The 25,278-nt window shown below is 52.1% G+C and overlaps 1 long non-coding RNA gene across 2 annotated transcripts; it reads left to right on the top strand.

Moving 5' to 3' along the window:
- The first annotated feature begins 695 nt into the window (after nucleotides 1-695).
- LOC138687828 (uncharacterized) lies at nucleotides 696-5,985 on the top strand. 2 transcript variants are annotated; one of them, XR_011326966.1, is made up of 4 exons: nucleotides 696-776; nucleotides 4,291-4,331; nucleotides 4,417-4,463; nucleotides 5,187-5,985. It is a non-coding gene; the product is annotated as an uncharacterized lncRNA (long non-coding RNA). The 2 variants fall into 2 exon arrangements; XR_011326965.1 differs by lacking the exon at nucleotides 696-776 and adding an exon at nucleotides 3,177-3,269.
- Nucleotides 5,986-25,278: the final 19,293 nt, after the last annotated feature.

Raw genomic sequence — 25,278 nt, 5'->3', positions numbered from 1 at the left:
GTGTCACAATGCCTATTGATGCCTTTGAGGTTGCCCTTAGCACACTTTTGGCTCTGTAGGACACCTCACATCCCTCTCATTTACATAATTTTTGTTAACTATATTGTTACTGCATTTAATGAACTACTTACATAGCTTAGTAGGACATCTATATTTCTCTATCTATGCCCCAGAAAAGCTAAATGGAATTACCTACCCAGTTACATTGCGGATGCAATAGATGTAGCTGTAGTACAAGAGCCGGTATCATCATTTCCAGTAAGGGTCACTTTCTCTGTTCAGTGCTTTGCACAGTGCAAAATGAAGGCAGAGGAGAAAGCACACAGCTGCTCTTGTGCCTGCCGTCATGCCTTATGGTGGTTTGTCCCTCCCCTTTCCCAGGTGATTCAGGGAAGGGTGGTGGGCAGGGGCCTGGGGTATATGAGCCATAGCCTCTCCTCAGGGAGCTCATTGTGCTCCTGGGCTCTGTTGGTATCAGTGCTCTGCTGTTCCTTCACTTCTTTGCAGCTGTTGAGCTGGCTCAGCCCTTTGGGAAGCAGAGGCGTCTGTCTGAGGTAAGAGCTTCAGGACCAGTCAAGGTTCACCAGCCTGTGTAGTAGAAAGTAATGCTTTTATGCAGGGTTCCTGCCCCCCCCCCCCCCCCCCCGTAATTTTGTATTGCGTGCCCCCCCCCCCCCTTTTTTTTTTTTAATTCTAGATGCATTGCTTTTTACCGGAATTCCTGACTTTATTGAAACCAGAACCTTGTTTATTTCACCAGTTCTGCTGTACCCTGTGTAAGTTGCTGATATTATCTCTTTTATTAGGACCGATGGTGACATTATTTAGCAGGGGTTAGGGTGAGCGTCTTGTATGCATCTGTAAATAGAGTTTTAGTATTTCTCAAGAAAGCAGCAGGGCCATGAGGCACAGTGTCTTTCGGGGTCCGGGATGGCTTATCGCCTTTCCCAGTTGCTCACGAGAGTGCCATGTTGTCCCTAGAACCTTTGCAGCTTATGGCAGGTCCCTTGTAGATTATAAATGTCAGGACTTCACTTCTCTTTGGTTTTGCAGGCTGCTGTTGGACTTGGATGAGCGTTTCGGGTGAGCTAGTGTAGTAGCAAGGAGGAGCACATGGATGGTGATTTCTTGCAAGTGCAATGGTAGTTTTCTGTCTTTTGGTATCTTAGGTGCCACAGGTGATGACGGCTGCAGCATCCGATACCAGAATCTGCAGAGCAGGGAAGTAGAAGGCCGTGTTGCTTTTGAGGAGAATGGTGTTGTGGAAGAAGTTGACCAACATGATGCTTATTGCTGGCACTGTTTTTGTGCAGATGATGAAGAGGAACATGGTGACTGCAGGAACATCCCAGTTAGCCCACGTGGTTTTTGTTGAGGATGGATTCAGACCCCTGGCCCTCTGGAAGCTAAGTTAAAGTGTAGATTCTGATGCCAGTACAACCTTGTCCTGCAGCCTCCCAGTTTTATCTCCCTGCAGCAGTGGCCTAAGGAAGGGAGGAGACACTTTGCAACACTGGCAAGAGTGTTTACTTTTCTGCCAAGAATGCATTCAAAATCATATCAATTAGTCTTAACACTGCTTTGAAGTGTTCAAATCAGTCTAGCTTCTGAAAGATGTGTTGTATTGTGAGCTGACCTCTTTAGCTCGAGTCCTCCTTTAGGTCACCTGCTAGCCTCTCCTTTACTCTGCTGGAATTCCTCTACTTTGTTTGGTGTTATTTTTTAATATGCTGAAATACAGTTTGTGATTTTTGTATTTCAGATGTGTTGTCATAAGTGTCTGGTGATGCACAGCAGATGCCCCATCCTGTGGGATGCACCCCTTCCATGGGGCAGGTGGCGTGGATTATCTGGTGTTGGGTCAATTACCCAGAGTGGATGGGCTGTGGCAGGTTATCCCAGGTGAGTTTACTGCTGTGGATTACTTGGATGGATCCCCTGGTGTGGGTAAGCTCATGCATTCCCCCCTCCCCCCCTCGCATGTTTTTACAGACATACCTCTGCACCCAACCCTGTCTATCGACCGCCAATTCTGCTGACGTGAGGTTATTTTCGATGCGGACAGCTGCCCCTCCCTGTGACCGTGGGGGGTGTGCTGGCTGCTCCCCCCTCCTGTGTGTCTGTGGTGGGCATTGCTCCTGCCCCACCCCCATGTCTCTGGGGTTGTGGTGGCTATCCCCCCCCCCCCCCCGCCGTGTCTCTAGGGGCGTGGCTTCTGCCTCCCTGTGTGTCTGTGGAGCATGGGTGCTGCCTGGTCTGCTGCGTGTCCGTGTTCCATGTTCTTTAGGTGTCTTTTGCGCTTTGGGACTCTTGTACCTTTGTTAAGGGAATCAGTTGGAGACACAGTCAGGGTGACTCTGAATCATCGGTGATTCACAGTAAATAACTTATCTTGCAACCAGAGATATTTTTGAGAAGGGATTCTTAAGGGATCTAATTCTGCTTTCTGATTGGTAGGCATGGTCTTGCTAGAAATGCAGCATAACCCCAGAGCATTTTGGCTTTTTTACAGGAAACTAAAGCACATCAACTTTGATAACATTGTTATTGCATTTAATGAGCTAGTTTCTTACCTAGTTTAGAAGGACATTTATCTCTTTCTATCTGTGCCCCAGAAGAACTAAGTTTAATTCCCTACCTGGTCACATTGCTGATGCAATAGGTGTAGCTGTAGTACAGGAGCAGGTATTGTTGTTTCCAGGAAGGGTTGCCTTCTCTGTTCAGGGCTTTGCATTCTGTAAATTGGAGGCAGGTGAGAAAACTCACAGCTGCTCCTGTGTCTGCCTTCATGCCTAGTGGTTGCTTGCCTTTCCCCTTTTGCAGGTGATTGTGGGAAGGGTGGTGGACAGGGCCTGGGGTATATGAGCCACAGCCTCTGCTCAGGGAGCTCATTGTGCTCCTGGGTTTCTCTGGTGTTGGTGCTCAGCTCTTCCTTGAGTCCTTTGCAGCTGTTGAGCTGGCTCAGCCCTTTGGGAAGAGATGTTCTGACATTTATGGAAGCAGAGGTGTCTGTCTAAGGTAAGAGCTTCAGGACCAGTCAAGGTTCAGCAGCATGTGTAGTAGAAAGTAACACTTGTATGCAGGTTGGGGTTTTGTTTTTTTTTTTTTTTTTTTGGTCAGTAATTTTGTTTTAGTGTTCAGGGGTGGAGAGATGGTTTAATAGTATGCATTTTTTTTTTTTTAATTCTTGATGCATTGTGTTTTCCTGGAATTCCTGACTTTATTGAAACCAGAACCTTGTTTATTTCACCAGTTCTGCTGTACACTGTGTAAGTTGCTGATATTATCTCTCTTAATAGGACCGATGGTGACATCATTTAGCAGGAGTTAGGGTGAGCGTCTTGTATGCATCTGTATATGGAGTTTTAGTATTTCTCAAGAAAGCAGCAGGGCCATGAGGTGCAGTGTCTTTCAGGGTCTGGGATGCCTCGTCGCCTTTCCTCATTGCCCACAGAATGCCATGTTGTCCCTAGAATCTTTGCAGCTTGTGGCAGGCCCCTCGTAGATTATAAGCCTTGGGACTTGACTTTATTTTGTGGGCATGTAGCAGAGGTCAGAGTCTCTGGGAAGTTATAAATTAAGAGGTGTCCTCAGAATTTGGGATGTGGCTCAGAAGAGCGGCTCCTGAGGAGTAGCCACTGAAGGGGGTTCCGGGGTGCAAATCCAGGGCAGGAGGTGTCAGGAAGCAGTGGCATTCCTTTCCTGACAGCTGAGAAGAAGAAAAGGGGTTTCTAAAGTTTTGGGACTGCTGGGGAAGGGGAGGAGGGTTCACCAGCCTTTCTCAGATGAGTTTTGCAGTTGGATTTGGATGTCATAGAATCGTAGAATGGTTTGGGTTGGAAGGGACCATAAAGATCCTCTAGTTCCAACCCCCCTGCAATGGGTAGGGACACCTTCTGCTAGACCAGGTTGTTCAAAGCCCTGTCCAACCTGGTCTTGAATGCTTCCAGGGAGGGGGCATCTGCAAATTCTCTGGGCAACCCATTCCAGTGTCTCACCATCCTCATAGTGAGGAACTTCTTCCTTACACCTGAAGTAAATCTGTCCTCTTTCAGATGGAAGCCATTACCACCTTGTCCTATTGTCCTATTGCTATACATCCTTGTAAAAGGTCCCTCTGCACGTTTCTTAAAGGCCCCCTTTAGGTACTGTAAGGCTGCTGTAAGGTCTCCTGTGAAGCTGTATGCCAATAAGTGGTCCGAAAAGGTGAGGCAGTTGTTGGCTGGGTCGGTGTTGAATAGCGAAGTATTAAGTGGCTGCTTGGTTAAGCATTTACCTTTTGTTTTGCAGGTGCTGTGCAGGCCACCTTTGGAATTGGATGAGCATTTGAGGTGAGCTGTGGAGTAGCGAGGAGGAGCGTGGGGCCCGTGACTTTTCATGGGTGCCATGCTAATTTGGTGTCTCTTCGTATGTTAGGTACCATGAGCGATGGCAGCCGCAGGGTCTGACTCTGGAATGAGCAGGTAAGTGTAACATGGTGGCGCTTGTGAGGAGTGGTGTCGTGGTTTAACCCCAGCCAGCAACTAAGCACCACGGAGCCGCTCACTCACTCCCCCCCCCCCCCCCCCCCCACAGTGGGATGGGGGAGAAAATCAGGAAAAGAAGTAAAACTCCTGGGTTGAGATAAGAACGGTTTAATAGAACAGAAAAGAAGAAACTGATAATGATAATGATAACACTAATAAAATGACAACAGTAGTAATAAAAGGATTGGAATGTACAAATGATGCGCAGGGCAATTGCTCACCACCCGCCGACCGACACCCAGCCAGTCCCCCAGTGGTGATTCCCTGCCCCCCCCTTCCCAGTTCCTAAACTAGATGGGATGTCACATGGTATGGAATACCCCGTTGGCCAGTTTGGGCAAGGTGCCCTGGCTGTGTCCTGTGCCAACTTCTTGTGCCCCTCCAGCTTTCTCGCTGGCTGGGCATGAGAAGCTGAAAAATCCTTGACTATAGTCTAAACACTACTGAGCAACAACTGAAAACATCAGTGTTATCAACATTCTTCACATACTGAACTCAAAACATAGCACTGTACCAGCTACTAGGAAGACAGTTAACTCTATCCCAGCTGAAACCAGGACAAGTGGGAAGTTGGGGAAGTAGTTGGTGTTGGCCGATGGGATGCTTACTCCCTTTTCTGGTTTGGTTTGGATTTTTTTTGTTTTTATGTTTTGCCTGCAGATGACGAAGAGGAGCCTGGCGACTGCAGGAATATCCCAGTTAGCCCGTGTGGTTTTTCTGGATGATGGATTCAGACCCTCGGCCCTCTGAAAGCTAAGTTGAGGGACCAGGGCTGGGGACAAGCTGGGAGGAAGGGACAAAGCTGGGAATTGCAGGGAGGGGTTTTAAAGTTAGTGCAGGAGAGAGGGCTGTCCAGGAGCAGTCCTGTTCGGGCAGATGAAGGGAATGGGTTGCTTATGAGCACGAGACCAGCGTGTGCTGGGCAGGGCAGTTCCAGCCTGTGTCCGTGGTGGTGTGCAGTTTGTGTAGTCTGTCTTCTGCGCCTTAGACCTTCCTTGGGTCTCGATGTCCTCATCGCGCTTTGCGCCGGGGGAGCACAGCATGCGCTTCGGGCGCTGTCCCTAGGGTCTCGAATGCTTGTACTCATCGGCACTGTGCCAATCGGGTGCTTCATTTCTTGCATTGGGAGCTCTAAAGTGTGGATCTGTCTCGGCGGCTTCCGGTCGGTCCTCTTTAGCGGCGTTCTTCTGGGCTGCAACGGCAGCTCCGCTCTCTAGCCATCCGTTTTCTCGGACTGGGACTTCTTCCCTGCATCCTGACATGCTTAGGTGTCGATGCCAGGCTTCCGGCGCATCCATCATCTGGGTTTTGACAGTACTATCTTGTAACGGGCCGTTCCCTTCGACTTCTCTTCTTGGGGTCTGCCGTAGAGCCTCCTGGCCTCATGGTGGCGGTCCCGTAGTTCGTCTTGCCTGACGGGGCCTCCCGTCCGGGGGTCATTCTTCTTGCTGAGAGTTTTCTCTCTTATGAATTGCCTTGTTGGTAGCGTTCCACGTGGCGAGGTTCTGTGCACGGGTGTGTTTGGCTTGGAGCTGCTCTGCCCGGGGATGTAGAGTCAGGGGTAGGGGAGGGTCAAGGGCCACGGGTCAAAGGCTGCGGGGTCAGAGGTCAAAGGTCACAGGGGCAAATGACAAAGGTCACGGGGTCAGAGGTCAAATGTAACGGGGTTGGGTTCAAAGCTTACGGGGGTCGGGGGTCAAAGGTCACGGGGTCGGGGGTCAAAGGTCACGGGCCAGAGGGCAAAGGTCAAGGGGTCGGGGGTCAAAGGTCACGGGGTCAAAGGCCAAGGGGTCGGGGTCAAAGGCCAAGGGGTCGGGGCTCAAAGGTCACAGGGGCGGGGCCAAAGGTCACGGGGGCGGGGTCAAAGGTCATTGGGTCAAAGATTGCCTGGCAGGGGTCAAAGGGCACCAGGGTAGGGGGCAAAGGTCTTTGGGGTCAAAAGTTCAAAGGTTACCACACCAGAGGGTCAAAAGGTCAACTGTCAGGGTCAAAGGTCACCGACAAGAAGTCAAAGGTCACCCGCCGGGGGTCAAAGGGTCACCGGGTGAAAAGGGCCATCGGGTCAAAGGTCACAGCATGGGTTCGCAGCCTCAAAGGTCACGGTGTCAGGGATCACAGTCTCATGGCTCAGGGCCAGGGGTTAGAGGTCAACTTCCCCAGTTGATATACTGGCTGGGACATCATATGGTATGGAATACCCCTTTGGCTCGTTTGGCTCAGCTGTCTGCACTCCCAGCCTCCACTGCCAGGGCGGTAGGAGAAGCTGAAACATCCTTGACTTAGTATGAACACTGCCTAGTGACAACTAAATCATCAGTCTTTTATCAACATTAGTGTCACGTTAAATGCAAACTACAGCACTATACCGGCTACTAGGAAGAAAACGATCTCTATTCTAGCCAAAACCAGGAAATTCCCTCTGCTCTTTACCTCATTTCTTGCCAAAATTTCTACCTATGCCTCCCTCTATCTGGCTCCCTCTTCCTCTTCTTTATTTCTTCTCACTCTTTCCTTTACCCTGTCGGTTTTAAAAGTTTCTTTATAGGTACGTCTCTCTCCAGCTCCCCGGCCTTATTTTTTAATTTGCGTCCATGTGAATCGTACCCCGTCGCTTTTTGAATTTTTTTTTCCCTATTTCTCCCTCTGTCTTCCTCCCTGTCCCTGGTTGCAAATTGTTTCCTGTTTCCTGTACCCCGCTGCTTTCTCGTTTGTTTCTATGTATCCCCCAGTCCATCTCCCTGCCTTTATTTCTTCATGTTTTCCTATCTGTCTTGTACCCTATTGCTTTTTAAGTTTTATTTCTATGTCCCCCTCCGTCCAGCTCACCGTTCCTCTTTTGGAATCCCTCCCTTGAGCTGGGGAAGGGTCTGCCCAGGCACGCCCACCCGAGGGAGCTGACGAAGGTGAACCGTCCGAGGAGGGAATCCAAGGGGGTCCCGCAGGCAGCCACGTCCAGCAAGGAACAGCCAGCCCCCGCGGCAAGGAAGGATCCCTCCGAGCCATCCCCGACAGAGTGCGCCGGCCGCGCGCACGAGCCACCGGGAAGCCTCGCGGGAGAGGAGCGTCGAGGCGCCTGCCGCCGAGGCAGAGAGAAAAGCATCGGGGCAGTGAAGGTCTCCCGCCGGCGCCGGGAGCTGCGGAGAGTCGCGCCTTCTGTCGCGTGCATCCCGCTCCATCTCTGCCACCCTTCCCCAGATCTCTGTTCGCCTCCCTGCCTGTCCCTCCTTCCGTCTCTCTCTCCACCGGCCCACCTGCCCGCCTGGCTCCCAAAAACTTGTTACTCTTCTGCTAACTCTGCCCCGTAGCGCTTCATCTATAATTTTTTTTTTTTTTTTTCTACGATTCCCTCTCTGTGGCTCCCTATTTTTTACTGCTTTCCCACGTTTCTTGTACCCAGTTGCATTTTAATTTCTCTTTCTCCATTTTTCCTAGCAATGGCTTTCAGCTGAGTGGCAGCCATACCGGCGTCTCCTTCTGAGGCCGATGCCCACCGCTTCAGTAGCCTTCTCGAGCTGGGAAGGGGGGGCGGGGGCTGCGCCCTGCCCGCACGAACTGCCACGCCATGCCCTTTCTGACACGACACGCCCTGCTTGCCACGCTCCCGGTTGCTGGCGCTCCTCAGGGCCCTTTAAATCTTCTGCGGTTGCCCCTGGCAATGCCCAAGCCGCGTCAGCCTCTCTCGTGACAGCTGCTGGCTCTGTGCTGTCCTTCTGCTCTTCCCCGGGGCTCCTGGGCCTCGGGAACCTCCCAGTCCACCTCAATCTAGTGCTTAGCCGCCAACTTACCATTGCGTCTGCTAGCCTCGCCGGTGACTGATGTGATTTTAATAACTACAATGTTATTGCATTTAACGAGCTAGTTTCTTACCTAGTTTAGAAAGACATCTATCGTTGTCTATCTACACCCCAGAAAAACTAAGTTTAATTCATTACCTGGTCACATTGCTGATGCAATAGTTGTAGCTGTAGTACAGGAGCAAGTAGTGTCATTTCCTGGGGGGGTTACTTTCTCTGTTCAGGGTCTCATTTGCTGTAAATTTAAGGCAGGTGAGAGCAGTGCTGCTGCTCCTCCAGCTGACTTTATAACTTCTGGTGGTTTGCCCTTCCCCTTTCCCAGGTGATTGTGCTAAGGGTGGTGGGTGGAGGCTTGGGGTATTTGAGCCACAGCCTCTGCTGAGGGAGCTCCTTGTGCTCCTGGGTTTCTCTGGTGTTGGTGCTCAGCTCTTGCTTGAGTCCTTTGCAGCTTTTGAGCTGGCTCAGCCCTTTAGGAAGAGGTGTCTGCCTGAGGTAAGAGCTTCAGGACCAGTCAAGGTTCAGCAGCATGTGTGGTAGAAAGTAACACTTGTATGCAGCTTTTTTTCTCCTTTCTTTTTTTTCAGGTCAGTAATTTTGTTTTGAGTGTTTGGGGGTAGAAAGATGGTTAAGTAGTATGCATTGTTTAGTTTTTTTTTTTAATTCTTCATGCATTGTGTAGGTTTTTTTTTTTTAATTCTTCATGCATTGTGTTTTCCTGGAATTCCCAACTTTATTGAAAAAGCAACCTTGTTTTTTCCACCAGTTCTGCTGTATGCTGTGTAAGTTGCTGATATCTCTCTTAACGGGACCGATGGTGACATTGTTTAGCAGGGGTTAGGGTGAGCGTCTTGTATGTATTTGTATATGGAGATTTAGTATTTCTGAAGAAAGCAGAAGGGCCGTGAGGCACAGTGCCTTTCAGGGTCTGGGATGCCTCGTCGCCTTTCCTCATTGCCCACAGAATGCCATATTGTCCCTAGAATCTTTGCAGCTCATGGCAGGCCCCTTGTAGATTACAAGCCTTGGGACTTGACTTTATTTTGTGGGCATGTAGCAGAGCTCAGGGTCTCTGTGAAACTGTAGGTTAGGAGGTGCCCCCGAATTTGGGATGTGGCTCAGAAGAGCGGCTCCTGAGGAGTAGCCACTGAAGGGGGTTCAGGGGTGCAAATGGAGGGCAGGAGGCGTCAGGAAGCAGTGGGGTTCCTTTCCTGACAGTTGAGGAGAAGAAAAGGGGTTTCTAAAGTTTTGGGACTGCTGGGGAAAGGGAGGAGGGTTCACCAGCCCTTCTCAGATGAGTTTTGCAGTTGGATTTGGATGTCATAGCATCGTAGAATGGTTTGGGTTGGAAGGGACCATAAAGATTCTCTAGTTCCAACCCCACCCCCCCACCCCCGCAATGGGTAGGGACACCTTCTGCGAGACAAGGTTGCTCAAAGCCCCATCTGACCTGGCCTTGAATGCTTCTACGGAGGGAGCATCCGCAGGTTCTCTGGGCAACGCGTTCCAGTGCCTCGCCACCCCTAGTGAGAAACGTCTTCCTAATACCTAAACTAAATGTACCCTCCTTAGGACTGAAGCCGTTACCGCCTTGTCCTATTGCTGTACACCCTTGTAAAAAGTCCCTCTGCAGGTTTCTTATAGGCACCCTTTACGTACCGTGAAGTCTGCTCTAAGGTCTCCTGCAAAGCTGCATGCCGGTGAGGGGTCCGAGAAGGTGAGGCGGTCGTCGGCCGGGTCGGTGTTGAATAGTGAAGTATTGTGGGGCTGCTCGGTTAAGCATTTACCTTCCGTTTTGGAGGCGCTGTGTGGGCTATTTTTGAATTGGGTGAGCGTTTGAGGTGAGCTGTGGATTAGTGAGGAGGAGCGTGGGGCCGATGACTTCTCATGAGCGCTATGCTAACTTGGTGTCTCTTGGTACCTTAGGTACCACGAGTGACGACGGCTGCAGGGTCTGACTCTGGAATGAGCGGGGAAGCGAACGCAGTGGCACTTGTGAGGAGGGGGGAGTTGGGGAAGTAGCTGGTGTTGGCCAGCGGGATACTTACTCCCTTTTCTGATTTGTTTTTTTGTTTGTTTGTTTGTTTTTTTCATTGCAGATGTTGAAGAGCAATGTGTCCCCTTGAGAAACATCCCAGTTAGCCCGTGTGGTTTTGTGGAGGATGGATTCGTACCCTCGGCCCTCTGAAAGCTAAGTTGAGGGACCCGGGCTGGGGAGAGGCTGGGAGGAAGGGACACAGCTGGGAATTGCAGGGAGGGGTTTTAAAGTTAGCGCAGGAGAGAGGGCTGTCCCAAAGCATTCGCCTTTGCTCAGGTGAAGGCAGCGAGTTGCTTTTCAGCACGAGACCATCGTGTGCTGGCAGTGCTCTGAGTTGTTTTGTCTTGACCGAGATAAGAGTACTGCCTCGTATGGCATTATATTTGCATGTGAATTACACGGCTCTATGTTTGTGTGTGTATTGTATGGCATTGTAGAGGCAGCATAGAAGGTTTAATGACTTTGGGCTCTTTGCATGCAAGGAGTTGAGGGGATCGCAATTGGACTGTGAGCTAGCATAGAGTAAGGCAGTAACTGGGCAATGGTGTTCATAATGTTTATGGGGATGCTTTGTGGCAAGTCTGTAGAAACGGTCAAGGCCTTGAGGTCTGAGTAGCAGCGTGATGGGTCTTGGAGCGATCGGTAACTTTGGGACAGCTCTGTGTTTGCGATGCTCTGTTTTTTCAAGTGCCATGGAGGACACTGACTGTGAGGATGTGTTATTTTGGGAATAGGTGGGAAGCGGTGGAGGACTTCTCTCTCAAGGATGAAGTGTCTATTGAAAAGCTTTGTGTGTTGTATTTGCAGGTGATGACAGGGCACGAGGTGCTTGAAGGAACCTTGCGTTTAGGTGACACGGCTGCTACGGAGGTTGGACTGTGCCATGTGGCACTGTGAAAGCTAAGTATCGGGTTGAAGATGCACGGATGGTGGAGGTCATGGTGCGTGTTGAAACATTGGTGTAACGGAAGGGCAGTTTGTGGGGAGGTTGGAAGGAGGTTGGGCTGGGGCCAGGGTTTTTGCAGGCAGGGCGATTTTTGAGGCCCCCAGTGCCGCAAGCACGGGGCGATGGCCTCTCGAGGCCTGTGGGTGGTAGGATGGATGAGTTGAGAGTGAGGGCTGGCGTGCATGTGATCTGAATGAGTGGTGTGTTGTGAATGTGTCTAACCTTGTAGGGTTATGTGGTTTAGCCTTTTCGGTTTTTTCCTTTCAGGTTGGATGTAGAGTTGAGAGGTTTCTCAGGGAATTAGAAAAAAAAAAACAAAACAACAATTTAGAATAAAAAAACCCAGCTGGGATATGGGTTGGTTTTTGGTGTGTCCTCCCCTGCCCTGTTCCCCCCCCCCCCCCCGGTCCCGGCTGCTCCATGAGGCAATGTTGATTGCCAGCGTTTGGACTGGGGTCCGGCTCAGGCCTGGGTTTTCACAGGCAGGGTGACTTTTTTCAAGGCTCCCGGGAACAGCATTCCCATGGAGCGCTGCCCTGGAACGTGGTAATTGCCAGTCAGCACAGGGAAATACGTTGTTCGGTGGATGGTCTTTGGAAAACAGTTGAGGATTTTGCGGGCGAAGGGTGGGGGGAGTTGGACTAGATGGCCAGCATGGAGCAGGCCAGGGTTGTGAAGTGCGTGAGTGTAACTGTATTTTTCTGTGGTGGGTTTGTAAAATATTTGGGTGCTCTTTGTAGTTTGTGATGTAATGATACTTTTCAGGTTTTGTTTTTGTGCCGAGGCGTGGAAGTGGACAGTCTGTCAAGATGAGCGGAGCTCACTCGTTTTCTGCCCGGGAACGGGGATCGTGCAGGTAATGTCACCTCAGGGAGTCAAACTTCTGGATGTGCAGCGACGGATGTAACGGGAGCGAGGAATGTGGAAAAGACAGCTCCATAGAGAATTGCAGGTACTAAATAGTGGCGTTTCTTCTGAAGGTAATGCTAAATTTTTGGAGTTAAAATGTATTTGTAAAAATAATGGTTAAAAGAGGAATAAAACTAATAGTGTCAAAAATTTGACCAGTGAGGCCATAAGTCTTTTCTATATATTGTAGAAAAAGTACATTGTAGAATTGGACTGTAACTACTGACCTAGCTGAACGTATGTGGAACCAGTAATAGACCAAATGAAGCAAAAAAAAGAAAATGAAAAAAAGACAGGTAATTAGGTCTCCTTGTGAGAATCACAGTAGTAATGGCAATCACCAAGGCAAGTGTAGAGCGAAGCATGCGCGTTTAGTGCCCATAGGTAAACTTAGCTGTTGAAGTAAGTGAAAGCGTCTGTTAGAATGAGGCATCCAAGGGAGAGTTGTAGATACCTCGAGGCCAATGTAGCTGCTGCTGGGTTAATAGAAAGGGTGTGTGTTCCTGGCTCTAGTAATTGCCCAACTTAGAAATTGGCTCCGCAGCTACGTAACTGTGAACTGGGCTCGGGCGCGGTGCGGCGCCGAAAGGGGCTCGGGCGCTCGGGCGCTCGGGCGCGGTGCGGCGCCGAAAGGGGCTCGGGCGCTCGGGCGCGGTGCGGCGCCGAAAGGGGCTCGGGCGCTCGGGCGCGGTGCGGCGCCGAAAGGGGCTCGGGCGCTCGGGCGCGGTGCGGCGCCGAAAGGGGCTCGGGCGCTCGGGCGCGGTGCGGCGCCGAAAGGGGCTCGGGCGCTCGGGCGCGGTGCGGCGCCGAAAGGGGCTCGGGCGCTCGGGCGCGGTGCGGCGCCGAAAGGGGCTCGGGCGCTCGGGCGCGGTGCGGCGCCGAAAGGGGCTCGGGCGCTCGGGCGCGGTGCGGCGCCGAAAGGGGCTCGGGCGCGGTGCGGCGCCGAAAGGGGCTCGGGCGCGGTGCGGCGCCGAAAGGGGCTCGGGCGCGGTGCGGCGCCGAAAGGGGCTCGGGCGCGGTGCGGCGCCGAAAGGGGCTCGGGCGCGGTGCGGCGCCGAAAGGGGCTCGGGCGCGGTGCGGCGCCGAAAGGGGCTCGGGCGCGGTGCGGCGCCGAAAGGGGCTCGGGCGCGGTGCCCCGCCGAAAGGGGCTCGGGCGCGGTGCCCCGCCGAAAGGGGCTCGGGCGCGGTGCCCCGCCGAAAGGGGCTCGGGCGCGGTGCCCCGCCGAAAGGGGCTCGGGCGCGGTGCCCCGCCGAAAGGGGCTCGGGCGCGGTGCCCCGCCGAAAGGGGCTCGGGCGCGGTGCCCCGCCGAAAGGGGCTCGGGCGCGGTGCGCCGACTTTGAAATTGGCTCGGGTTCTGTGTGCTGCCGAATTGGGCTCGGTCAATGTGTTACTTTTCTTAAAGGGGCTGAGGTACTGTGTATCTCTGAAATGGGCTTGATTACTGGATAATGTGTGTATAACATGTGGGGGGGTTTATTCTGTATCTCACTGTCCCCGTTGTCCTTCCTGTTCTTCTCTTTCTCTGACCCTTTGTGGTGCTCCCTACTCTTTTTATTCATGCCTTCTCTCTCTGCAGGGGTCCTAATCTCTCTTGCTCTCTCTCTCCAACCTCCTGTGTTTCTCACAGTCTCTCTCTGTCTCTTGTCATTATTCTCATCTGTCGCTCTCTCTTACCTCCTGTCCCATCGTATCATGTTGTATCTGTTCCTCCTGCTTTTTTCTCCATCTGTCCAGATCCCTGTCCCTTTTTTCTTCTATTGCTGTCCCTCTGCCCTGCTTCCTCTTGCTATCTTTCCTGTATTTCTCTCTGTTCTGTTCCCTCTTCCATCCTTTCAAACTGTATCCTCCTCTCCAGCTAGCTGTCCCTTCTCTTTTCTCTATTCCTCCGTATCTCTCTCACAGCCTATCACAGTTGTTTTTTCCTCCAGTGCTGTCCTGCTCTGTCCCTTTTTTCTCACTCTCATTCTGTCATGCTCCCTGTGTCTTTTTTTAACTCCTCCATCTCTGTCCTGCAGCCTATCACTATTTTTTTTCCTCTTCCATCCCTTTGTCCTTCTTCCAGTCTTTGTGTCTCTCTCCCTTTGTTCTCCCTCCCTTCCTTTTTTTCCTTTCTTGCTACATCTCTGTTCTGCTCCCTAGAATAGAATCAAATCGCATTGAATCGAATCATGAAATTTGGAAAGGACCTCTAAGATCATTAAGTCCAACCATCAACCCACCGCCACCATGCCCACTAAATCATGTCCCAAAGTGCCACATCTACGTGTGTTTTGAACACCTGCAGGGATGGTGACTCCATCACTACCCTGGGCAGCCTGTTCCAATGCCTGACAACCCTCTCAGTAAAGAATTTTTTTCTGATATCCAAGCTAAACCTCCCCTGGCGCAACTTCAGGCCATTTTCTCTCGTCCTATCTCTAGTTACTTGATAGAAGAGACCAGTACCCACCTCGCTACAATCTCCTTTCAGGTAGTTGTAGAGAGCGATAAGGTCTCCCCTCAGCCTCCTTTTCTCCAGACTAAACCACCCCAGCTCCCGCAGCCGTTCCTCATCAGACTTACGCTCCAGGCCCCTCACCAACTCGGTTGCCCTTCTCCGGACACGTTCCAGCAACTCAACGTCTTTCCCGTAGCGAGGGGCCCGATACTGAACGCAGTACTCAAGGTGCGGCCTCGCCAGTGCCGAATATAGGGGAACGATTACCTCCCTGCTCCTGCCGGCCACACTATTTCTGATACAGGCCAGGATGCCGTTGGCCTTCCTGGCCACCTGGGCACACTGCTGGCTCATAGTCAGCCGGCTGTCAACCAGCACCCCCAGGTCTTTCTCTGCCGGGCAGCTTTCCAGCCACTCTTCCCCAAGCCCATAGCGCTGCATGGGGTCGCCGTGACCAAAGCACAGGACCCGGCACTCGGCCTCGTTGAACTTCATACAATTGGCCTCAGCCCATCGATCCAGCCTGTCCAGATATCTGTGTAGAGCCTTCCTATCCTCAAGGAGATCAGCCCCGAGTCCCAACTTGGTGTCGTCTGCAAACTTGCCGAGGGGGCACTCGATCTCCTCGTCCAAATCGTCGATAAAGATGTTAAGCAGAACCGGGCCCAACACCAAGCCCTGGGGAACACCACTAGCGACCCGCCGCCAACTGGATTTAACCCCATTCACCACAACCCTCTGGGCTCGTCCATCCAGCCAGTTTTTCACCCAGCAAAGAGTACACTTGTCTAAGCCAGGAGACGACAGCTTCTCAAGGAGTATGCCATGAGAGACAGTATCAAAGGCCTTGCTGAAGTCAAGGTAGGTAACATCCACAGCCTTTCCCTCATCCACCAGGCGGGTCACCCGGTCATAGAAGGAGATCAGGTTGGTCAAGCAGAGAACCCGCCTTTCGTAAACCCACGCTGACCGGGCCCAATCCCCTGCTTGTCCCGGACGTGCCACGTGAGCGCTCTCAAGACAAACCGTTCCATAATCTTCCCCGGTACCGAGGTCAGGCTGACAGGCCCGTAGTTCCCCGGATCCTCCCTCCAACCCTTCTCGTAAATGGGCGTCACATTGGCAAGCCTCCAGTGCTCTGGGACCTTCCCCGTTGACCAGGATCGCCGATAGATGAGGGAGAGCAGCTTGGGAAGCACCTCTGCCAGTTCCCTCAGTACTCTGGGATGGATTCCATCTGGTCCCATAGATTTGTGAGCATCCAGATGGCGTAGTAGGTCACTAACTATTTCCTCCTGCATTAAGGGGGGGGTATATTCTGCTCTTCATCCTCACCTTCCCGCTCAGGAGGCAGAGTACCCTGAGGATAACTGGTCTCCCTATTAAAGACTGAGGCAAAGAAGGCATTAAGTACCTCAGCCTTTTCCTCATCGCTGGTGGCAACGTTCCCTTCCGTATCCGTTACAGGATAGATATTCTCCTTGGGATTCTTTTTACCATTAACGTATTTGTAAAAACATTTTTTGTCGTCTCTTACGACAGCGGACAGATTTAGTACTAGCAGAGCTTTTGTCTTTCTAATTTCCTTTCTCTATGACCTAACAAGATCCCTGTACTCCTCCCAAGTTGCCCGCCCTTTCTTCCAGAGATGATAAACTCTCCTTTTTTTCCTGACTCCTAGCGAAAGCTCCCTGTTCAGCCAGGCCCGTCGTTTTCCTCAGCGATTTGACTTGCGGCACGGGGGAATAGCCTGGTCCTGAGCTGTTAAGATTTCCTTCTTAAAGAACGTCCGTCCGTCCCTCCTGGACCCCTTTGTCCTTCAGGACCGTCTCCCAAGGGATTCTCTCAACCAGTGCCTCAAAGAGGCCAAAGTTTGCCCTCCGGAAGTCCAGAGCGGTGGTTTTGCTAACCCCCTTCCTTGCCTCACCAAGAATTGAGAATTCTATCATTTCACGGTCGCTAAGCCCAAGACGGCCTCCGACCGTCACACCTCCCACCAGTCCTTCCCTGTTCGTAAACAATAGATCTAGCAAGGCTCCTCCCCTGGTTGGCTCACCTACCGCCTGTGTCGGGAAGTTATCTTCCACACACTCCAGGAACCTCCTAGACTGTTTACTCTCTGCTGTGGCATATTTCCCACAGGCGTCTGGAAAGTTGAAGTCCCCCACGAGAACAAGGGCACACGATTCTAAGACTACTGCCAGCCGCTTGTAGAACGATTCATCCGTCTCTTCAACACGGTCGGGCGGCCTATAACAGACTCCCAGCACAATATCTGCCTTATCGGTCTTCCCTCTCATCCTCACCCATAAGCACTCCACCTTGTCATCACACTCGGGTAGCTCTGTACAGTCCAAACCCTGCCTAATATAGAGAGCCACCCCACCACCTCTTCTACCTTGCCTATCCCTTCTGAAGAGCTTGTAGCCATCCATCGCAGCACTCCGGTCACGGGAGTCATCCCACCGTGTTTCCGTGATGGCGGCTAAGTCATACCTATCCTGCTGCACGATGGCTTCCAGCTCCTCCTGTTTATCGCCCATGCTGCGTGCGTTGGCATAGATGCATTTGAGCTGGCCTATCGAATCCACCCCTAACGTTAGCACGCTGCCCCCAGGCTCGTCTCTGGTGCACCTAGTCTTATCCCTTACCCCCTTCAAACCTAGTTTAAAGCCCTCTCTATGAGCCCCACCATCTCACGAGCCAGGATTCTTTTACCCCTTTGAGATAGCTGGATACCATCTGTCGCTAGCAAGCCCGGTGCCGTGTAAACCTCCCCGTGATCAAAAAACCCCAAATGCCACCAATGGCACCAGCCTCTGAGCCACATCATCACCAGGTGTGGTTTCCTGTTTTTTCAGTATATTTCCCTGCCACTAAGGGATTGAGGAAAACACTACCTGTGCTTCTTCCACTAATCGCCCCAGTGCCCTGAAGTCCCTTTTGATTGCCTTTGGATTTCTCCCTGCAATCTCATCGCTGCCAACCTGCACAACTAGCAATGGGTAATAATCAGAGGTCCGAACCAGACCCGGGAGTTCCCCGGTAATGTCTTTCAACCGGGCCCCAGGGAGGCAGCAGACTTCCCTGTGGCATGGGTCAGGACTGCATATTGGGCCCTCTGTCCCCCTCAGAAGGGAGTCGCCTACGACAATTACCCTCCTTTTTCTTTTTTCAGAAGCTGTGAGAATGCGTGGGGCTGCCTGACTGAGCCTAGGCACCTCCCTGGATAGGGCTTCACCTACACCCTGATCTTCATTGACCCGGTCCTCAAGTTCCCGAGCCCCATTCCTGTTGCGTAGGGGCAACTGGGAAGGTGAGGGAGACCGGGAGGGGACTCGCCTGCCTCCCCGAGCAGGGACCTGTATCCATTCCCCTCCATCTCTTAGGTCCCCTCCTGCCCGGTGGCAAGGGGGCAGGGGAACCTCCGCTTCTCGCGGAGCCTCCATCTGCTGCCTCCGCCTCAGGGATGGTAGGGTGTGGGTCCACCAACCTATCTCCCTCTCACACTCCTTGATACTCCTCAACCTTTCCACTTCCTCCTTCAGCTCTGCCACCAGGCTGAGCAGATCATCTACCTGGTCACATCTCACACAAGAGGTGTCCCCGCTGCCCTCCGGCATCAGTGATAGACTCAGGCACTCCCTGCGGCCAGAGACCTGGACAGCTGCACGTTTACATGGGAGCTCTGTCCGTGTCGCCACGTTTTTCCTAGCAATGGCTTTCACCTGAGTGGCAGCCATATCGGGGTCTCCTTCTGAGGCCGATGCCCACCGCTTCAGTAGCCTTCTCGAGCTGGGAAGGGGGGGGCTGCGCCCTACCCGCACAAAATGCCACACCACGGCACACCTTTCTGACGCACCACGCCCTGTTTGCCACGCTCCCGGTCGCTGGCGCTCCTCAGGGCCATTTAAATCTCCCATGGTCGCCCCTGGCAATGCCCACGCCGCGTCAGCCTCTCTCGCGAGAGCTGCCGGCTCTGCGCTGTCCCTCTGCTCTTCCCCGGGGCTCCTGGGCCTCGGGAACCTCCCGTTCCGCTTCAATCTAGCGCTTAGCCGCTGAGTTACCATTGTGTCTGCTGGCCTCGCCAGTGACTGATGTGATTTTAATAACTACATTGTTATTGCATTTAACGAGCTAATTTCCTACCTAGTTTAGAGACACACGTATCTTTTTCTGTCTACGCCTCAGAAAAATTAAGTTGAACTCCTTACCTGGTCACATTGCCAATGCAATAGTTGTAGCTGTAGTACAGGAGCAGGTATTGTCTTTGCCAGTAAGTGTTGCTTTCTCTGTTCAGGGTCTCATTTGCTGTAAATTTAAGGCAGGTGAGAGCAGTGCTGCTGCTCCTCCAGCTGACTTTATAACTGCTGGTGGTTTGCCCTTCCCCTTTCCCAGGTGATTGTGCTAAGGGTGGTGAGCGGAGGCTGGGGGTATTTGAGCCACAGCCTCTGCTGAGGGAGCTCCTTGTGCTCCTGGGTTTCTCTGGTGTTGGTGCTCAGCTCTTGCTTGAGTCCTTTGCAGCTTTTGAGCTGGCTCAGCCCTTTGGGAAGAGCTGTCTGCCTGAGGTAAGAGCTTCAGGACCAGTCAAGGTTCAGCAGCCTGTGTGGTAGAAAGTAACACTTTTATGCAGCTTTTTTGTTTGTTTGTTTTCCTTTCTTTTTTTTCAGGTCAGTAATTTTGTTTTGAGTGTTCGGGGGTAGAAAGATGGTTTAATAGTATGCATTGTTTAGTTTTGTTTTTTTTTTTTTTTTAAATTCTTCATGCATTGTGTTTTCCTGGAATTCCCAACTTTATTGAAAAAGGAACCTTGTTTTTTTCCACCAGTTCTGCTGTATGCTGTGTAAGTTGCTGATATCTCTCTTAACGGGACTGATGGTGACATTGTTTAGCAGGGGTTAGGGTGAGTGTCTTGTATGCATCTGTATATGGAGATTTAGTATTTCTGAAGAAAGCAGAAGGGCCGTGAGGCACAGTGCCTTTCAGGGTCTGGGATGCCTCGTCACCTTTCCTCATTGCCCACAGAATGCCCCGTTGTCCCTAGAATCTTTGCAGCTCGTGGCAGGCCCCTCGTAGATTACAAGCCTTGGGACTTGACTTTATTTTGTGGGCATGTAGCAGAGCTCAGGGTCTCTGTGAAACTGTAGGTTAGGAGGTGCCCCCCGAATTTGGGATGTGGCTCAGAAGAGCGGCTCCTGAGGAGTAGCCACTGAAGGGGGTTCAGGGGCGCGAATGGAGGGCAGGAGGCGTCAGGAAGCAGTGGGGTTCCTTTCCTGACAGTTGAGGAGAAGAAAAGGGGTTTCTAAAGTTTTGGGACTGCTGGGGAAAGGGAGGAGGGTTCACCAGCCCTTCTCAGATGAGTTTTGCAGTTGGATTTGGATGTCATAGCATCGTAGAGTGGTTTGGGTTGGAAGGGACCATAAAGATCCTCTAGTTCCTACCCCACCCCCGCAATGGGTAGGGACGCCTTCCGCGAGACCAGGTTGCTCAAAGCCCCATCTGACCTGGCCTTGAATGCTTCCAGGGAGGGAGCATCCGCAGGTTCTCTGGGCAACGCGTTCCAGTGCCTCGCCACCCCTAGTGAGAAACGTCTTCCTAATACCTAAACTAAATGTACCCTCCTTAGGACTGAAGCCGTTACCGCCTTGTCCTATTGCTGTACACCCTTGTAAAAAGTCCCTCTGCAGGTTTCTTATAGGCACCCTTTACGTACCGTGAGGTCTGCTCTAAGGTCTCCTGCAAAGCTGCATGCCGGTGAGGGGGTCCGAGAAGGTGAGGCGGTCGTCGGCCGGGTCGGTGTTGCATAGCAAAGTATTGTGGGGCTGCTCGGTTAAGCATTTACCTTCCGTTTTGGAGGCGCTGTGTGGGCTATCTTTGAATTGGGTGAACGTTTGAGGTGAGCTGTGGATTAGTGAGGAGGAGCGTGGGGCCGATGACTTCTCACGAGCGCCACGCTAACTCGGTGTCTCTTGGTACCTTAGGTACCACGAGTGACGACGGCTGCAGGGTCTGACTCTGGAATGAGCGGGGAAGCGAACGCGGTGGCACTTGTGAGGAGGGGGGAGTTGGGGAAGTAGTTGGCGTTGGCCAGCGGGATGCTTACTGCCTTTTCTGATTTGGTTTTTTTTTGTTTGTTTGTTTGTTTTTTTCATTGCAGATGTTGAAGAGCACTGCGTCCCCTTGAGGAACATCCCAGTTAGCCCGTGTGGTTTTGTGGAGGGTGGGTTCGGACCCTCGGCCCTCTGCAAGCTAAGTTGAGGGACCCGGGCTGGGGAGAGGCTGGGAGGAAGGGACACAGCTGGGAATTGCCGGGAGGGGTTTTAAAGTTAGCGCAGGAGAGAGGGCTGCCCCAAAGCAGTCGCCTTTGCGCAGGCGAAGGGAGCGAGTTGCTTTTCAGCACGAGACCAGCGTGTGCCGGGCAGGGCAGTTCCAGCCCGTGTCCGCGGTGGCGTGTAGTTTGTGTAGTCTGTCTTGTGCGCTTAGACCTTCCTCGGGTCTCGACGTCCTCGTTGCGCTTTGCGCCGGGGGAGCGTGGCATGCGCTTTAGGCGCCGTCCCTAGGGTCTCGAATGCTCTTACTCATCGGCCCGGTGCCAATCGGGTGCTTCTTTTCTTGCGCTCGGAGCTCTAAAGCATGGATCGGTCTCGGCGGGTTGCGGTCGGTTCTTTTTGTGGCGTTCTTTCGGGCTGCTTTGGCAGTTTTCTCAGACTGGGAGTTCTTCCCCGCATCTTGATGTTCCTAGGTCTTGATGACAGGCTTCTGGCGCATCCATCATCTCTGTTTTGACAGTACTGTCTTGTAACAGGCTGTTACGTTGGACTCCTTGGGGTCTGCCGTACAGCCTCGTTGCCTCAGTGTTTTGGACGCTGTAGGTCGTCTTGCCAGATGGCCCCTCCCATCCGGGAGTCATTCTTCTTGCCGAGAGTTTTCTCTCTGAATCACCTTGTCTGTACTGTTCTGTCTTGTGTTGGTCTGTGCACAGGTGTGTTTGGCTTGGAGCTGCTCTGCCCGGGGCTGTAGAGTCAGGGGTAGGTGGAACAGAGATAAGCGTCTATGGGTGAAATGTTGATTGGCCTTAATTGTTTAGGCAAGGGTTGTACAGTCATGTGGGATCGAGCAGGCATTGGTGGGCTGTGTGGACAGCAACGTTGAGATTTCTTTACGGAAATGATTGTAGGCTTGTGGCAGAGGCTGTTGAGGGGTGGTGAAGTGGATTTGAGTCTCTAAGGTGTTGAGGCTTGCATGTGATGGGCTTAAAGTTTGGCCCTGGGTTTTTTGTTTGTTTTTTCTTTTAGAATGGCTGGTTGTAGCTGGAGTACTGGTATTCCTAGATGGAATCAAGATCTCTGGAGTTGTTAGGCTCTTGCTCTGCATCCAGGCTGACTCGTTTAATATGGGGTTTTATTCAGATGCGGAGAGACGAGATGCGTGCCCCAGAGTGACGGAGGAGGGGAGCGGAGCGCCGTAAGGAGGTGGGTCTGTGAGTGGAATCAGAGGGAAGATGCGGCCGGTGGCTCTGTGACTAGCTGATAGGGTTCTTTTTTTCTTTTATTTTGAAGGTGCGAAGCAAGGAGCGAAGCGGGCCATCGGTACCGGAGGTGACTCGGGCAAGGTGGGCCGTGAGTAATGGGTTGAAGCAATCATTTCTTTGGTGGTGTTGTATTGTTAGCAGAGTTGGAAGCATCCCTCTTCATTTGTGCTTTGCAGGCGGTACGCAGGCCTCGATGTGGCAAGCTGTCAATGGCAGAGGCGGGGCGTGTGAGTGGCTGAGGTAAAGGAGTGGGAGATGGGAATCGGTCTGGGCAGGCTGAGGTTTTGGGCGGCCTCTCAGCATGCGTCTTCTGCTTTGGTTTTTGCAGGTGGCACGCGCAGCCTCGGAGGGGTGAAGCCACAGAGTGATGAGCAGTCTGAGAAGGTGAGGTGGTTGTTGGCCGTCTCGGTGTTGAATAGCTAAGTGGCTGGCTAGTTCAACATTTACCTTTTCTTTTGCAGGTGCTGTGTGGGCTACCTTTGGAATTGGATGAGCGTTTGAGGTGAGCTGTGGATTAGGGAGGAGGAGCGCGAGGCCGGTGACTTCTCATGAGTGCCATGCTAACTTGGTGTACGTTAGGTATGATGAGCGATGATGGCTGCAGGGTGTGACTCTGGAATGTGCAGGTAAGTGTAACACCGTGGTGTGCGTGATTAAGTGGGGACTTGAGAAAGTAACTGGCGTTGTCCAATGTGATGCTTACTCTCGTCTCTGGTTGTGTTGTTGTTTGTTTGGTCTTTTTTTTTTCTTTTTATTGCAGATGACGAAGAAGTATGTGTTGCCTGGAGGACCATCCTGGTTTACCTTGTGTGGGTTTTGCTGAGGATGGATTCGGCCCCTCGGCCCTCTGAAAGTTAAGTTGAGGCACCAGGCCTGTGGAGAGGCTGGGAGGGAGGCACAAAGTTGGGAATTGCCGGGAGGGGTTTTAAGGTTAGTGTAGGAGAGAGGGCTGTCCAGGAGCAGTGCCCTTTAGGCACGGGAAGGGAGCAGGTTGCTGTTGAGCACGAGACCAGCGTGTGCCGGGCAGGGCAGTTCCAGCTTCTCTCTGTGGTGATGCGTAGTTTAGCGTAGCCTGTCTTCTGCATCTTAGACCTTCCTTGGGTCTCGATGTACTTGCCGCTCTGTGTGCTCAGGGAGCCACGGCGTGTACTTTGGGCAGTGTTCCTAGGGTCTCGAATGCCCGTACTTGTTGGCATGGTACCAATCAGGTGCTTCTTTTCTTGCGGTCAGAGCTCTAAAGTGTGGATTGGTGTCAGCGTTGTTCTGGCCCGTTCTCTTTTGAGATGTTCTTCCAGGCTGCTTTGATGGCTCTTCTCTCTAGCCATGTGTTTTCTTCGACTGGGACTTTTTCCCTGCATCTTGATGTTCCTAGGTCTTGAGGACAGGCTTGTTAAGCGTTTGCTGTCTCGGTTTTGATAGTGCCATCTTGTAACAAGCTGTGACTTCTGACAACACTTCTCTGAGGCCGTTGTAGAGGCTCCTTGCCTCATTGCTTCAGACGCTCTAGGTCATCTTGCTGGATGGTGACTGCCGTCCGGGAGTCATTCTTCTTGCTGAGAGTTTTCTCTCTCTTTGAATCACCTTGTTTGTACCGTTCTGTGTTGCGTATGTTGCGTGCATGGATGTGTTTGGCTTGGAGCTGCTCTGCCCAGGGATGTAGAGTCGGGGGTAGGTGGAACAGCGATAGGAGTCTATGGGTGAAATCTTGCTACGACTAAATCATTTAGGCAAGGGTTGTACACTCATCTGCGATCGAGTAGCCATAGTCAGGCTGTGTGGACAGCTGTGCCGACAGTGTTTTAGGAGATGATTTGAGCCGTGTGGTGGGGCTGTTGAGGGGTAGTGAAGCAGATTTGAATCTCTAAGGTGTTAAGTCTTGTATGTGATGGGCTTAAAGTTTGGCCCTTTTTTTTTTTTTTTTTTTTTTTTCTTCATGGCAGGCTGTAGTGTGACTCCGGATGGTCTTCCTAGATGGAATCAAGACCTCTGGAATTGTTAAGCTCTTGCTCTGCATCCAGGCTGACTCGTTCAATATGGTTTTTTTTCAGATGCAGAGGGACAAGATGCGTACTACAGAGCGACGGAGGAGAGGAGCGGAGCGCCGTAAGGAGGTGGGTCTGTGAGTGGAATAAGAGGGAAGATGCGGCTGGTGGCTCTGTGACTAGCAGATAGGGTTTCTTTTTTTTTTTTCTTTTATTTTGAATGTGCGAAGCAAGGAGCAAAGCGGACCATCAGTATTGGAGGTGTCTCGGCAAGGTGAGCCGTGACTGCTGGGTTCAAGGAACCGTTCCTTTGGAGGTGTCGCATTGTTGGCAAAGTTGGAAGCATCCCTTGTTTGTTTTTTGCAGGCAGTACGCATGCTTTGACGTGGCAAGCTCTTGACGACAGAGCGGGATGGTCGAGCGGCCAAGGTAAAGGAGTGGGGGTTGGGAATCGGTCCGGGCAGGCTGAGGGTTTGGGCGGCCTCTCAGCATGCGTCTTCTGTTTTGGTTTTTGCAGGTGGGGCATGCAGCCTCAGAGGAGCCATGCCGCGGGCCAATGAGGAGTTTGAGAAGGTGAGGTGGTTATGGGCTGAGTTGGTGTTGAATAGCAAATATTACACGGTTGCTTGGTTAAGCATTTATCTTTTGTTTTGCAGGCGCTGTGAGGGCCACCTTTGGATTTGGATGAGCATTTGAGGTGAGCTGTGGATTAGGGAGGAGGAGAATGGGCCTGGTGAGTCTCACGACTGCTATGCTAATTTTGTGCGTCTTGCTGTCTCGGGTACCGTGAGTGCTGATGGCCGCAGGGTCTGAGTCTGGAATGAGCAGGTAAGCATAACGCTGTGTGTGTGTGATTAAGTGGGGGGTTGGGAAAGTAGTTGGTGTTGGCTGATGGGTTACTTACTGCCTCTTCTGATTTTGTTGCCTTTTTTTTTTTTTTTTTGGTCTTCACTGCAGATGACGAAGAGGAACCTGGCGACTGCCGGATCGTCCCAGTTAGCCCATGTGATTTTTGCGGAGGATGGATTCGTACCCTCGGCCCTCTGAAAGTTAAGTTGAGGGACCCGGGCTGGGGAGAGGCTGGGAGGGAGGGACACAGCTGGGAATTGCCGTGAGG

This window comes from Haliaeetus albicilla, chromosome 11, assembly GCF_947461875.1.
Source record: "Haliaeetus albicilla chromosome 11, bHalAlb1.1, whole genome shotgun sequence".
Lineage (NCBI taxonomy): Eukaryota > Metazoa > Chordata > Aves > Accipitriformes > Accipitridae > Haliaeetus > Haliaeetus albicilla.
This window is presented reverse-complemented; position numbering and strand designations above follow the sequence as displayed.